Source organism: Euleptes europaea, chromosome 10 (genome assembly GCF_029931775.1).
Source record: "Euleptes europaea isolate rEulEur1 chromosome 10, rEulEur1.hap1, whole genome shotgun sequence".
NCBI lineage: Eukaryota > Metazoa > Chordata > Lepidosauria > Squamata > Sphaerodactylidae > Euleptes > Euleptes europaea.
Window position 1 is genome coordinate 4167152 of NC_079321.1, and position 12634 is coordinate 4179785.

Sequence of the window (12634 nt, forward strand, 5' to 3'; positions counted from 1 at the left end):
CTTTTCGGGCACGTCAAAAAGGATGAGGTCACATTGCTAGGAAGCCTGCAGTCTTTAAAAGATTATCGCTACGCTCTAAAATGCAGGGGTTTGCAAAAATGTATTAAATGTTCTCCGTGTTGAGAGCTAGTGTGGTGCAGTGGTTAAGACTGGTGGTTTGGAGCAGTGGACTTGAATCTGGAGAACCAGGTTCAATTCCCCACTCCTCCACATGAGCAGTGGAGGCTAATCTGGAGAACTGGGTTGGTTTCCGCACTCCTCCACATGAAGCCAGCTGGGTGACCTTGGACTAGTTACAGCTCTCTTAGAGCTCTCTCAGCCCCACATACCTCACAAGGTGTCTATTGTGGGGAGGAGAAGGGAAGGTGACTGTAAGCTGGTTTGATTCTTCCTTAAGTGATAGAGAAAGTTGGCATATAAAAACCAACTCTTCTTCTTGACCATAGTATTACAAAGATCTGTATGACAAACTAACAAGATCTGATGTATTATATTCCTTTGTAGATTGGGGAGGAGGGTGTTTGAGGAACAGATCTTTATTCTTTAGCTCAGATCTGGCCAGTGGCAATGTACATCCAAGAGAGGATCATAGAATCATAGAGCTGGAAGGGACCACCAGGGTCATCTAGTCCAACCCCCTGCACAATGCAGGAAATTCACAACTACCTTCCCCACACACACCCCCAGTGACCCCTACTCCAGAACCAGAAAATGAAGGAGAAACCCTCCAGGATCCCTGGCCAATCTGGCCTGGAGGAAAATTGCTTCCTGACTCCAAAGTGGTGATCAGCAATAGAAGAAGATGAAGACGAAGATGATGATGAAGAAGAAGAGTTGGCTTTTAAGTGCAACCCTTCCTGCCCTCCCTCTCATAATCTGCCCAAGTTCACAGGATCAGCATTGCTTTCTGATGGCCATCTAGCCTCTGCTTAAAAACCTCCAAAGAAGGAGAGCCCACCACCTCCAGAGGAAGCTGGAGGAACCGCTCTATCAGGAAGTTCTTCCTAATGTTTAGCCGAAAACTCTTTTGATTGAATTTCAACCTGTTGGTTCTGGTCAGACCTTCTGAGGCAACAGAAAACAACTGCTCATGACTGCTCTGCCTAGGAAGGCCTGACCTGCAACACCAAAAGCGGGATTTAAATGCTGGCATGGTGTTGTGGTTAAGAGTGGTAGACACTAATCTGGAGAACCGGGTTGGATTCCCCACTCCTCCACATGAAGCCTGCTGGGTGACCTTGGGCCAGTCACAGTTCTCTCAGAACTCTCTCAGCCTCACCTACCTCATAAGGTACCTGTTGTGGGGAGGGGAAGGGAAGGTGATTGTAAGCCGCTTTGAGACACCTTCCGGTAGAGAAAAGTGGGATATAAAAACCAGCTCTTCTTTCTTCTTCTTCCTTCTTCTTCTTTCTTCTTTTTTCTTCTTCCTCCTTCCTCTTTCTTCTCCTTCTCCTCCTTCCTCTTCCTCCTCCTCTTCCTCCTTCCTCTTTCGCCTCCTCTTTCTTCTTCTCCTCCTCCTCCTCCTCCTTACTTCACCCAATAGAATTCTTTGCATCTGGAAGAATTCAGCATCTTCCCAGTTTTCCCATCCATATTCAGTTCCAGCAGAGGCTCAGGTTATAACCGCTGTACTCTCCATAAAGTGGGATATGCTGCACTGATCAAAGTACTTCATTTGTTCTGCTAGAATTGAGAAATCTAGCAAAATTAAATCATGCCTGCAGGATACCACCACCAGAGGGCTGTAAGAGCACAGAACTGATTCCTCAATAATAGAAGGATAATACTTAGATAAAGTCAGGTTACATGCATATAATATTTTCAATGGCCCAATGCTACAGAAACCAAAGGACTCCTCTTGGGAAAGACGAATCACTCCCCAAAATTCTAATTTTATATGGATATTCATACCTACTGAGTCCCCTCAACAACATCAGGACTCTAGCCCTTTCCTGCTTGAGGGCTTCCTAGAGGCACCTGGCTGGCCACTGTGTGAACAGACTGCTGGACTTGATGGGCCTGGGTCTGATCCAGCAGGGCTTTTCTTTTGGCTCACATGTGCAGAGACATCCCTCTCCCATTAACACAGCCAATTAATTTGAGACCGATCAAAGGAAAATAAATCCCCGGGAGACGATAATATTTTCTTAGAGCTTCACAATTCTAAATCTAAGGGAGCTAATTTATAGGGCTCTTTTTTTCCACTAAGCCATTATTTTGTTCTAACATAGTAAATTATATGTTCTACCTTTAACATCCTTCTAAGAATTAAGAGACTTCAGTTCTCCCCCAGGGCACTCTCAATGGAAACGTTCTAACCTGTTGAAAGTCATAAATAAAAGGGGCTGAAGTTAATGCCACTAGAAAGACCAAATAGCTGGAATGAATTGTCCCCGTTCCAGAGTTCGGCAAGCCCCTTCGAAGAGTCCCTGCTGCTGATTCCTGGAAAAGTAATTATTTTAGTACATGTCTCTATTACTATTACTGTTGCTATTGTTGAGTGTACCCTTTCCATTCACCACCGAGTCAGTCTTTGTTTATCATTTCTTTAGCAAAAGTCCCAATGCCTTGTGGATGTTATCTGCCTCCCGAGCTGAGTTTATCGATAAAAGGTGCTCTGGGAGTTTTTATCTTAATTTCGAGTCTTTGCTTCAGGGCTCTCGTATTTTCCCAAAAAACTATCTCCTCCGAGAGAGTTTTCAAGGAAAACTGGATTGAAACGATTCTCTTTCTTTGGTTTGTTTTTCCTTCCTTCGAATCACTAATTTGAAAAAGCTGTGCCTCCGCTCAAAGATCCCAACTATGAATATGCCTTCAAAAAAAATTGACTCAGCCAGTGTTTAGAGTTCTGGGATTTCAGCTTTTAAATTCCAGTTTTTCTTAAAGATAGAAGTCATTGGTTCTGAAATTTTTTAACATACACTCATGCAAAAGGTTGCCAACTTCCAGGTGGGATCTGGAGTTCTACTGCTATTGCAACTGATCTCCTGTCAGCCCTTGGCCCACAGAACCAGAAATCACCACAAAGTCATATAGAGTCCAAACAGATGGTTTTTACTGATCAAATAGGCATACAGTGCAAACGAATAAAATGACAGCTCTGAGAGGCTCACTAGCTGGGAGATATTATAAGGCAGGCAAGGCGGGAGATTACACGCATGAATACAGTTTCCCAGGAGCTGAGTTCCCAGGCCTAGGTATGCGACCTTGGGGGGCAGACAACACAATACAGAGACAGAGGCAATAACGAAACCGAGATAGCAGCCTGACATTCTGCTCCCCTCAAGGCCCCCTCCCAGTTCGCAAGGGGGCTGGCCTGTTCGGGTAAGCAATGTGAAAGGCGTCGACGAGGTCGGGGGCGGAGACATCCAGTGCGCGCACCCATTCGTCATAGGCAGGGGGGAAATGTTTCCAACGAACTAGATATTGCAGATTGCCATGGTGAATACGGGAGTCAAGGATCTTGGAGACTTCGAAGTGTTCTTCCCCCCCCACCATGATGGGTTGCGCAGGCGGTGGGTCCGGATGCCACCGTGGAGAAGCAACATGGGGTTTGAGGAGGCTTATGTGGAAAACAGGATGCACACGCCTCAAGGATTTGGGGAGAGCCAGTTCCACTGTGACAGGGTTTATGACCCGAGTAATGGGGAAAGGGCCAATGAATTTGGCGCTGAGCTTATGGCACGGTTGGGTGGAACGGAGATTTTTGGTGGAAAGGTAAACTAAAGCACCCACTTGCAGATCACCCCCGGGGGAGCGATGTTTGTCAGCTTGCGCTTTGTATTTACGTTTGGCCCGGTCGAGGTTGCTAACGAGCCAGGGCCAAGTGGTACGGAGGGCGTGTGCCCAGGAGGCAATGTCGGGGTTCCCCTCCCCCTCTACATCATCCGTAGGAGCGATGGGACTGAAATCTTGTCCATACACAGCAAAAAACGGGCTAAAACCTGTGGATTGATGCATGGCATTATTGTAGGCATATTCTGCTAAAGGTAACAGTTCCACCCAGTTATCCTGGTGGTAGTTAACATAACAACGCAAATAACATTCAAGTACAGCATTGACACGTTCAGTTTGCCCATCAGTTTGAGGATGGTATGCACTAGACAATCCCTGTTCCACCCCCACTAACTTGAGGAAAGCTTTCCAAAACTTAGAAACGAAACCACTTCCGCGGTCACAAATTATTTTACGCGGAAACGAATGTAAACGAAAGATATGCGTCACGAAGAGGCGGGCCAGTTTCTGAGCAGAGGGGATCCCTGCGCATGGAATCAAATGTATTTGCTTAGAAAACAAATCAGTAACAACCCACAACACAGTTTTACCCCCACTGAGAGGGAGATCAGTCATGAAGTCCATAGCAATCACTTCCCAAGGTCTGCTGGGCGTTTCAAGAGGTTGTAGCAGTCCCGGGGGTTTGCCCTGCGATCGTTTCGCAGCGGCACAAACGGGACAGCTGCGGATGAAGGAGTCAATGTCGGAACGCATTCCCCCCCACCAGAACTGTCTGCGCAATAAGTGAAGGGTCTTCAGAAACCCAAAGTGCCCAGCTGTTTTGGCTCCATGAGCTAAATGTAAAACGTCTTTCCGGAGAGCTTTGGGTACATACAATTTTGAGTCTTTGTACCAGGACCCTCCTTGTTCCAAAACACCAGGAGGTAGGGTGTGAGCGGAACGTTCTAAAAGGCACTGGTCCCGAAGGACAGTTAAAAAGGATTCGGAGATGGGGATTTTGGAGGGAGCCCCCCCGTCGGTCATGGAGATCTGAGAAACAGTTATAGGGCTAGTGCTTACGTGCGGCGGCGCGCAGACTGCAGGCGGCTGAGCGGTCGGAGGGGTAGGAGGGGCGGGAACTCCGGTCTGTTGCGGTGGCGGCTGGGCAGCCGGTTGGGCTGGCGGAGCTTGCGAGTTAGGGAAGGTGTGCTGATGCTGGGATCGGGTTTGCACAGCCAGCATAGGTAGGGCCCCACGTTGCATAGGGGTGAACAGAGAGTTGGTGGGTCTTTCGAGTTTTACCGGATATTGTGGTAAACGGGAGAGGGCATCCGCGAGAACATTCTGCTTCCCAGGGACGTGCTTCAGGGTGAAACGGAACTGAGCAAAGAACTCCGCCCACCGTTGTTGTTTCGCCGATAGCTTATGGGACCCCGTGAGGGCAGCTAGATTTTTGTGATCGGTCCAAACTTCAAAGGGTACTTTAGACCCTTCCAAGAATTGCCGCCATAAGGTCAGTGCATGATGAACTGCAGAGGCCTCTTTCTCCCAGATGGGCCAGTTTAATTGAGCGTGCGCAAATTTTTTTGAAAAGTAAGCGCAAGGGTGAAGAAGACCGTCCGGCCCTTGCTGGAGGAGAGCCCCTCCCATGGCTACATCGGAAGCATCGACTTGCACAATGAACATTCGATTTGGGTCTGGGTGCCGTAGCACCGGTTCCGAAGTGAAGAGGCGTTTGAGGGCCAGAAAGGCGGCTTGGCATTGCTCAGTCCATAGGATTTTTGCGGAGGGCAAGGCAGCCGAGCTTACTTTTCCTTTAGTTTTCAGCAGGTCCGTAATGGGTAGAGCCACTTGGGCGAAGTTAGGGATGAATCCCCGATAGAAGTTTGCAAATCCCAGAAATTGCTGTACTTGCTTACGGTTGGTGGGGGGAGTCCAATCGAGAACGGCTTGGACTTTGGCGGGGTCCATGCGAAGACCTTGGTGGGAGATGATGTATCCCAAAAACGTGAGTTTGCTTTGGTGAAATTCACACTTAGCTAGTTTAGCGAACAGTTGATGGTTACGCAGGCGTTGTAGAACTTCTCTGACCAGAGTCACATGCTCGTCCATAGTTTTCGAATAAATGAGAATGTCATCTAAGTAGACCACCACCCCACGATATAGAAGGTCATGTAGGATTTCATTGATGAGTTGCATGAAGACCCCCGGGGCCCCTTTTAATCCGAATGGCATTACAAGGAATTCATACATTCCGAAACAGCTAGAGAAGGCAGTGAGGTGTTCATCTCCTTCGCGGATACGGACTCGGTAGTAGGCTTCCACCAAGTCTAATTTAGAGAACACACGGCCTTCCTGTAATTGTCCCAAAATATCCGATATTAATGGGATAGGATAGGCGTTGGTCTGGGTAACCGCATTGAGCTTTCTGAAGTCAATGCATAGGCGAAGGTCGCCTTCTTTTTTCCGGACGAAAAACGCGGGGGCCGAGTTTGGGGCATTCGAAGGGCGAATGAACCCTCTGGCGAGGTTTTTGTCCAAAAAGTCCCGGAGGACAGTGCGCTCGGAAGCGCTCATAGGGTAAATCTTACTTTTGGTTAATGTGCAGTCCTTTACTACTTCAATCGCACAGTCTGAGGCCCGGTGGGGGGGTAAGGCATCACATTCCCTAAGGTCGAAGACATCTTCAAAGTCCCGGTATACAGCGGGTAGAGCTGGTGGTACTGGGGCAGTAGAGGTTAATGCTGGAACGGGCGGAAATGGCAGAGCAAAGTTTTGCCGATGCTGGTCGCAGGTGGGACTAGCGAAAGAGATAGTGTTTGTTTCCCAATCAATACTGGGACTATGTCCTTTAATCCAGTTAATTCCCAAGACCACTTCAAATCGGATAGGGGCTATAGTGAAGTCTATTTGTTCCCAGTGGGAACCAATTCCCATTGCCACCCCTATGGTGCGGTGATCAACTGGACCCCCCTGGAATTGGCTCCCGTCCATTTGAGCAAATTGGACGGGGGCGGGTAAAGCCTCTGAGTCGGCTCTGAGTGCAGCAAACGTGGCTTCACTTATGAGAGTGCGACAGCAACCGGAGTCAATTAGTGCTTTGACGGGGATTTGTGGACCTCCGTTAAGTTGTTGTAAAACTGCATCCACGTAGACGGTGGAGTCCACTTCTTTGATTTTGGTAGGAGCATTCGGTTTGATAGGAAGATCCTGAGAGGTCTGTGGAGATGCTCCATTCACCACAGACCGGAGCCGTTTTTTGACAAGTCGAGGGGAGATTCCAGGTTTAAGGCTGGAGAAATCCAAGGGTTTTCCTCATCTGAAGAGGGAAAGCTGTCCCCCAATGGGGCACTTGTAATCCAAGACCCGGCGGGGTCGTTGGAAGTAGGCAGGGAGGCTGGGTCCCCGGCATGGAGTGCAGAGGGTGTGGGCCTTCCCGGAGCTGCGCTGCGGGTGGCCGCGGTGCCTCTGCGTGGTGGACGACCTCGGGCGCGGGTTGTCGTGCTGGGACGAAATAATTCCTGGCGGCGTGGGCAAACGGCTGCAAAGTGGCCCATTTCTCCGCATGTAAGACAGGCACCCCTCTGAAATCGGGCTTCACGTTCCTGGAGCGGGCGTGGGGGATTTCGTGGGACGAGCAGTGGTGCCTTGGGTTGAGGCTTTTGGGTGCCCTTCTCCTTGTGTTTTTGACGGACGAGAGAAATAAAGCGGCGGCGGCTTTCCACTTCCTCGGCTAATAGGATCCAGCCTTCGAGGGTATCGGGATCGCCCCGCATGTAAGACCAGTTCAGAATGTCAGGATGCAAGGCTTCCCTGAAATGATGGATTAGGGTGGTCTCGGGCCAACCTACAATTTTACTTGCCAGTCGCTGAAATTCATCGGCAAATTCCCGAACTGTAGCAGAGCCTTGTTTTAATTGTAAGAGTTCCGTTTTGGCTCTTTCCCCCAGGAAGGGGTCCTCAAACCTCCTTCTCAGGGCAGTCATGAAGTTGTTGAGGGAACGAATCGCACGAGAGCGGGTGTCAAACTGGAGGACCATCCAGTCAGCCGCTTTGCCTGTCAGGAGGGAAGCTACGTACCGCACCCGGCTATCTTCCGTGGGGAAAAGTTGACCTTGTTCTCGCATATAACTGTCCACTTGATGCAAGAAACAAGGCAAAGTCTCAAGAGATCCGTCATACGTAGTCCTCAATTTGAGTTGCTTCCAAGGGCCGGGCGCGGGATGACCCGGTTGCACGGGTGGTCCGGGCGGAGGAGCAACAGGAGCTCCAGGAGGCAAGGGTGGAGCGGGCACATTAGCAGGTGGTTGCACGGGTGGTCCGGGCGGAGGAGCAACAGGAGCTCCAGGAGGTAAGGGTGGAGCAGGCACATTAGCGGGTGGTTGTACGGGTACCCCCTGACCCGGTATCGGAACGGGCTGTCTCTGAGCTATCAGGGTGTGTTGTAATTGCCTGTTCTCTTGAAGCATAAGTTCCATTACTTCCTGGAGTTGATCAACACGGTCGGAGAGCTCCCGATTCTGGGTTCGTAAAAGATGAACCTCCTCACTTGGGCCACCAGTAAGATGAGGCTTACTGGTTCGGAAGCTCGTGGCCCATTGAGAGCTATCCCCATATAAATCCTCGTCTTCAGACTCATCTGAGTCTCGACGTCGGTCAGCCAAACGGCGTGCGCGTTGGGTCGCACGCGACGGGACAAACGCCGGGGAAAAAGTTAGACCTGATAGTCCCAGTACATAGTCCTTGGGACGCGTGTCCACGTTCGCCTGATTCCTAATCCTTGCTGCAGCCGCCCTGGCTGCTTCCGCCGCCTCTCTCTCTCTTGCGACCCTAGCCGCTTCGGCGGCTTGCTGATCCGCAAGAACTTTGGCGTTCTCAAGTCTTAGGGCAGCCTCTGCCGTAATGCGCGGCAAAAGTTCTGTCTCGAGGAGCAAGAGTATGGGGTCAGGTTCCCCGCCCAGCAGAGGTTGTACTCGAACCGCCAGTGCGGATGCCTCGGCTCCAAACGTCGGGGTCAAAACTTGAGCCAAGGTGGCTACCGGGGTGTCCTTTGTACATTCCACAAGGAGAAGAGCGGTGCTAATAGCGACTCGCTTGGCCTCAGCCTGGCAGCTGGCCGCATCCGGGATCAGGGAAAAAACCTCCGGCGGGGCTCCCGCCATGGTAGAAAGAGTTTGTCGAGAAATAAGATTATCCAAAAGTCCAGTTAATATTTGTAAATCCTCAGTCGCCAATCGGGCATCGTCCAGTAATTGATCCAAGTCCTGAAGATCTAAACGAGCATCAGTATCCTCCGATGTTAACATCCAGAGACGTCCTGTAAGAGATTGCCACTGCGCCTGTACCAGTCCCCTCAAGCGGCAAACCTCTCGGGTCGTCCGGAAAAGTTCAGCGATTAAGTCTTGTAACAGAGTAGGATCCTCTGAGAAGGGCTCCAGGGTAGTAGATCACCTGGAGAGCTGCACAGCTCCCATCCAAGTGGCAGGCGAACCCCCCTGGGCTCCAGCCTGGCTAGTAGAACGGCGAAGATGAGGGAGAGCTGTCATAATGTCAGCCCTTGGCCCACAGAACCAGAAATCACCACAAAGTCATATAGAGTCCAAACAGATGGTTTTTACTGATCAAATAGGCATACAGTGCAAACGAATAAAATGACAGCTCTGAGAGGCTCACTAGCTGGGAGATATTATAAGGCAGGCAAGGCGGGAGATTACACGCATGAATACAGTTTCCCAGGAGCTGAGTTCCCAGGCCTAGGTATGCGACCTTGGGGGGCAGACAACACAATACAGAGACAGAGGCAATAACGAAACCGAGATAGCAGCCTGACATCTCCAGACTACAGAGATCAGTCCCCCTGGAGAAAATGGCTGCTTTGGAGGGTGGAATGTATGGCATTATACCCCATTGAAGTCCCTCCCCTCCCCACACCTCACTCTCCTCTGGCCCCACCCCCAAAGTCTCCAGGTATTTCCCAACCCAGAACCGGCAACCCTTTTAAAATCAAATATTTTAGCTGTCAATTAAATAGAGGTCTTGCAAATTGAGGGCTGTGGCTTCCTTTATTGAGTCAGTCCATCTCTTATTGGGTCTTCCTCTTTTCCTGCTGCCTTCAACTTTTCCTAGCATGACTGTCTTTTCCAGTGGCTCTTGTCTTCTCATGATGTGACCAAAGTACAATAGCCTCAGTTTAGTCATTTTAGCTTCTAGGGTCAGTTCAGGCTTGATTTGATCTAGAACCCACTGATTTGTTTTTTTTGTTTGTTTGTTTGTTTTTTTGGCAGTCCACGGTATCCGTAACACTCTTCTCCAACACCCCATTTCAAAGGAACCTACTTTCTTCCTATCAGCTTTCTCCATTGTTCAGCTTTCACACCCTTACATAGAAGTAGGGAATATGATGAATTAACCTGATCTTGGTGGCCAGTGACACATCCTTACACTTAAGAGTCTTTTCCAGCTCCTTCATGGCTGCCCTTCCCAGTCTCAAACTCCCTCTCATTTCTTGGCTGCGGTCTCCCTTTTGGTTGATGATGGAGCCAAGGAATATAAAGTCTTGAACAATTTCAGTTTCCTCATTGTCATCCTTAAAGCTGAGTAATTCTCCTGTAATTACTTTTGTTAAAGAAAGTTACACTGACTTTATAAATACTGCCAGGCAAGATGTATGCATCCTTGGTGCCATACATTTCCTCTTTTCTGAACAGTCCAAACTATTTATCAGTGCAAAGACCTTTTCTAAATCATGAACTGAAGGAATGTAAAGGGATTCTGTTATGGAACAGAGTCAATGCAGATTGGTTAAAGCTCTTAACAATGACCCAAATCCATTCATAGGCACCATTATGAAGTCATATCTTTTGAAGAAATCATACAAAGTGCCTGATCCCATGCAAAATGAAAATATAAGCAGGGGGAAAAATGGATTTGAGTGAATTAAGAAAGAGCTTGGCAGCCTCTTCAGTCTCTTGGGAGACAAAGTCTTGGCTCTCAAGAGGCTTTCTCATCAGTCATTCAAGGATGCCTGCAGAAGATGTAAAAGACTATTAGTTAATAAACATGCCAACGTTAGTCTGAATGGATTATCAAGATGCAACTGTGCCCTTGGAAATGAGTGAAGAGAAAGGATAACTTTTTACCCAACCAGAAGCTGTGTTGGGTTCCCCCCCCCTTGTGAGTATGCTGATTTCATTGACTTTCAGTGTTATCCTGAAGAAGTGAGCTGTGACTCACGAAAGCTCATACCCCACCAGTGTTGTCCTAAGCAGAGTTCTACCCTTCTAAGCCCATTGACTTTGATGGACTTAAAAGGATGTAACTCTGTTGAGGACTGCACCCTGTTACATTTCAATACAGAAGATGTATGGGTACTAGGGTTGCCAACCTCCAGGTACCAGCTGGAGATCTCCTGCTATTACGACTGAGCTCCAGGTGACAGAGATCAGTTCACCTGGAGAAAATGGCTGCTTTGGCAATTGGACTCTATGGAGCTGAAGCCCCTCCCTAAACCCCAACCTCCTCAGGCTCCACCCCAAAAACCTCTCACTGGTGGCGAAGAGGGACCTGGCAACCCTAATGGATGCAGAAGGGTACATGGATCCTGCTGAAACCCCCCATGGTGTGGGAGTCTGAGGTCTTCCACAGGAAGGGGAAAATCGGCAAAAATCACCTCCCCTTTTGTCTGTGGAAATCCTCTGTTGGAATCCAACACAGGTCGTTCACCCTTTCTACTTCAGTTATTTTTAGGGTTTCCAACCTCCAGGTGGGCCCTGGAGATCTCTTGGAATAGCAACTGACCTCCAGACTTCCGAGATCAATTCCCCTGAAGAAACTGGTTGCTTTGGTGGCTTGCCTCTATGGCAGGGATGTCAAACATAAGGCCCGCGACCCGGATTCGGCCCCTTGAAAGCTCTTATCTGGCCTGCGAGCCAGCCGAGTTAGACACACGCACACACTCGATCTGGGCTGGCGAGGCATGGCCCGGCCTTACAAATTGACATTTATGTCATATCTGGCTCTCGTAAGAATTGAGTTTGACAGCCCTGCTCTATGGCCTTATACTAGGGTTGCCAAACTCCAGGTACTGGAGAAATTAAAGGCTCAGTGCTGTACGGATAATGGAAGAGATCCAAACAGCACACACAAGGTACTTAGAAATGAAGTGATAATTTATAAAAGTGAAAAGTGGTGCAACCAGTGAACAATATATACAATAGGATAACAATAAGATACACATACCAAATTTCAATATTGAAATATATTGTATATATTGTTCCCTGGTTGCACCACTTTTCACTTTTATAAATTGTCACTTCATTTCTAAGTACTTTGTGTGTGTTGTTTGGATCTCTTCCAAACTCCAGGTACTAGCTGGAGATCTCCTGCTATTACAACTGATCTCCAACCGATAGAGATCAGTTCACCTGGAGAAAATGGCCGCTTTGGCCACTGGACTCTATGGCATTGAATTCCCTCCCCTCCCCAAACCCCCACCTTCCTTAGACTCCAGGAATCTCTGCTGCTCACAGCTAAAAATTTACCACGGAGGTATTGATTTTGAGCTGGAAAATTATCAAATGGAGAACATTAAGCAGCCAAGAGTTTTAGCCTGCCCAAGCTTCATTGGGTTAAGTGGGGGGAAAGGTAACTCCTTGTAACTACATTTAAATCAAGAAAACCAGTGTAATGTAGTGGTTAGACTGTCGGACTAGGACCTGGGAGGAGGAGGAGAAGCCGAAGCCAAAGAAGAGTTGGTTTTTATATAGTGACTTTCTCTACCTTTCGAGGAGTGTCACACCGGAGTACAATCGCCTTCCCTTCCTCTCCCCACCACAGACACCTTGTGAGGTAGGTGGGGCTGAGAGAGTTTGGAGAGAACTGTGACTGGCCCAAGGTCACCCAGCAGGCTTCATGTGGAGGA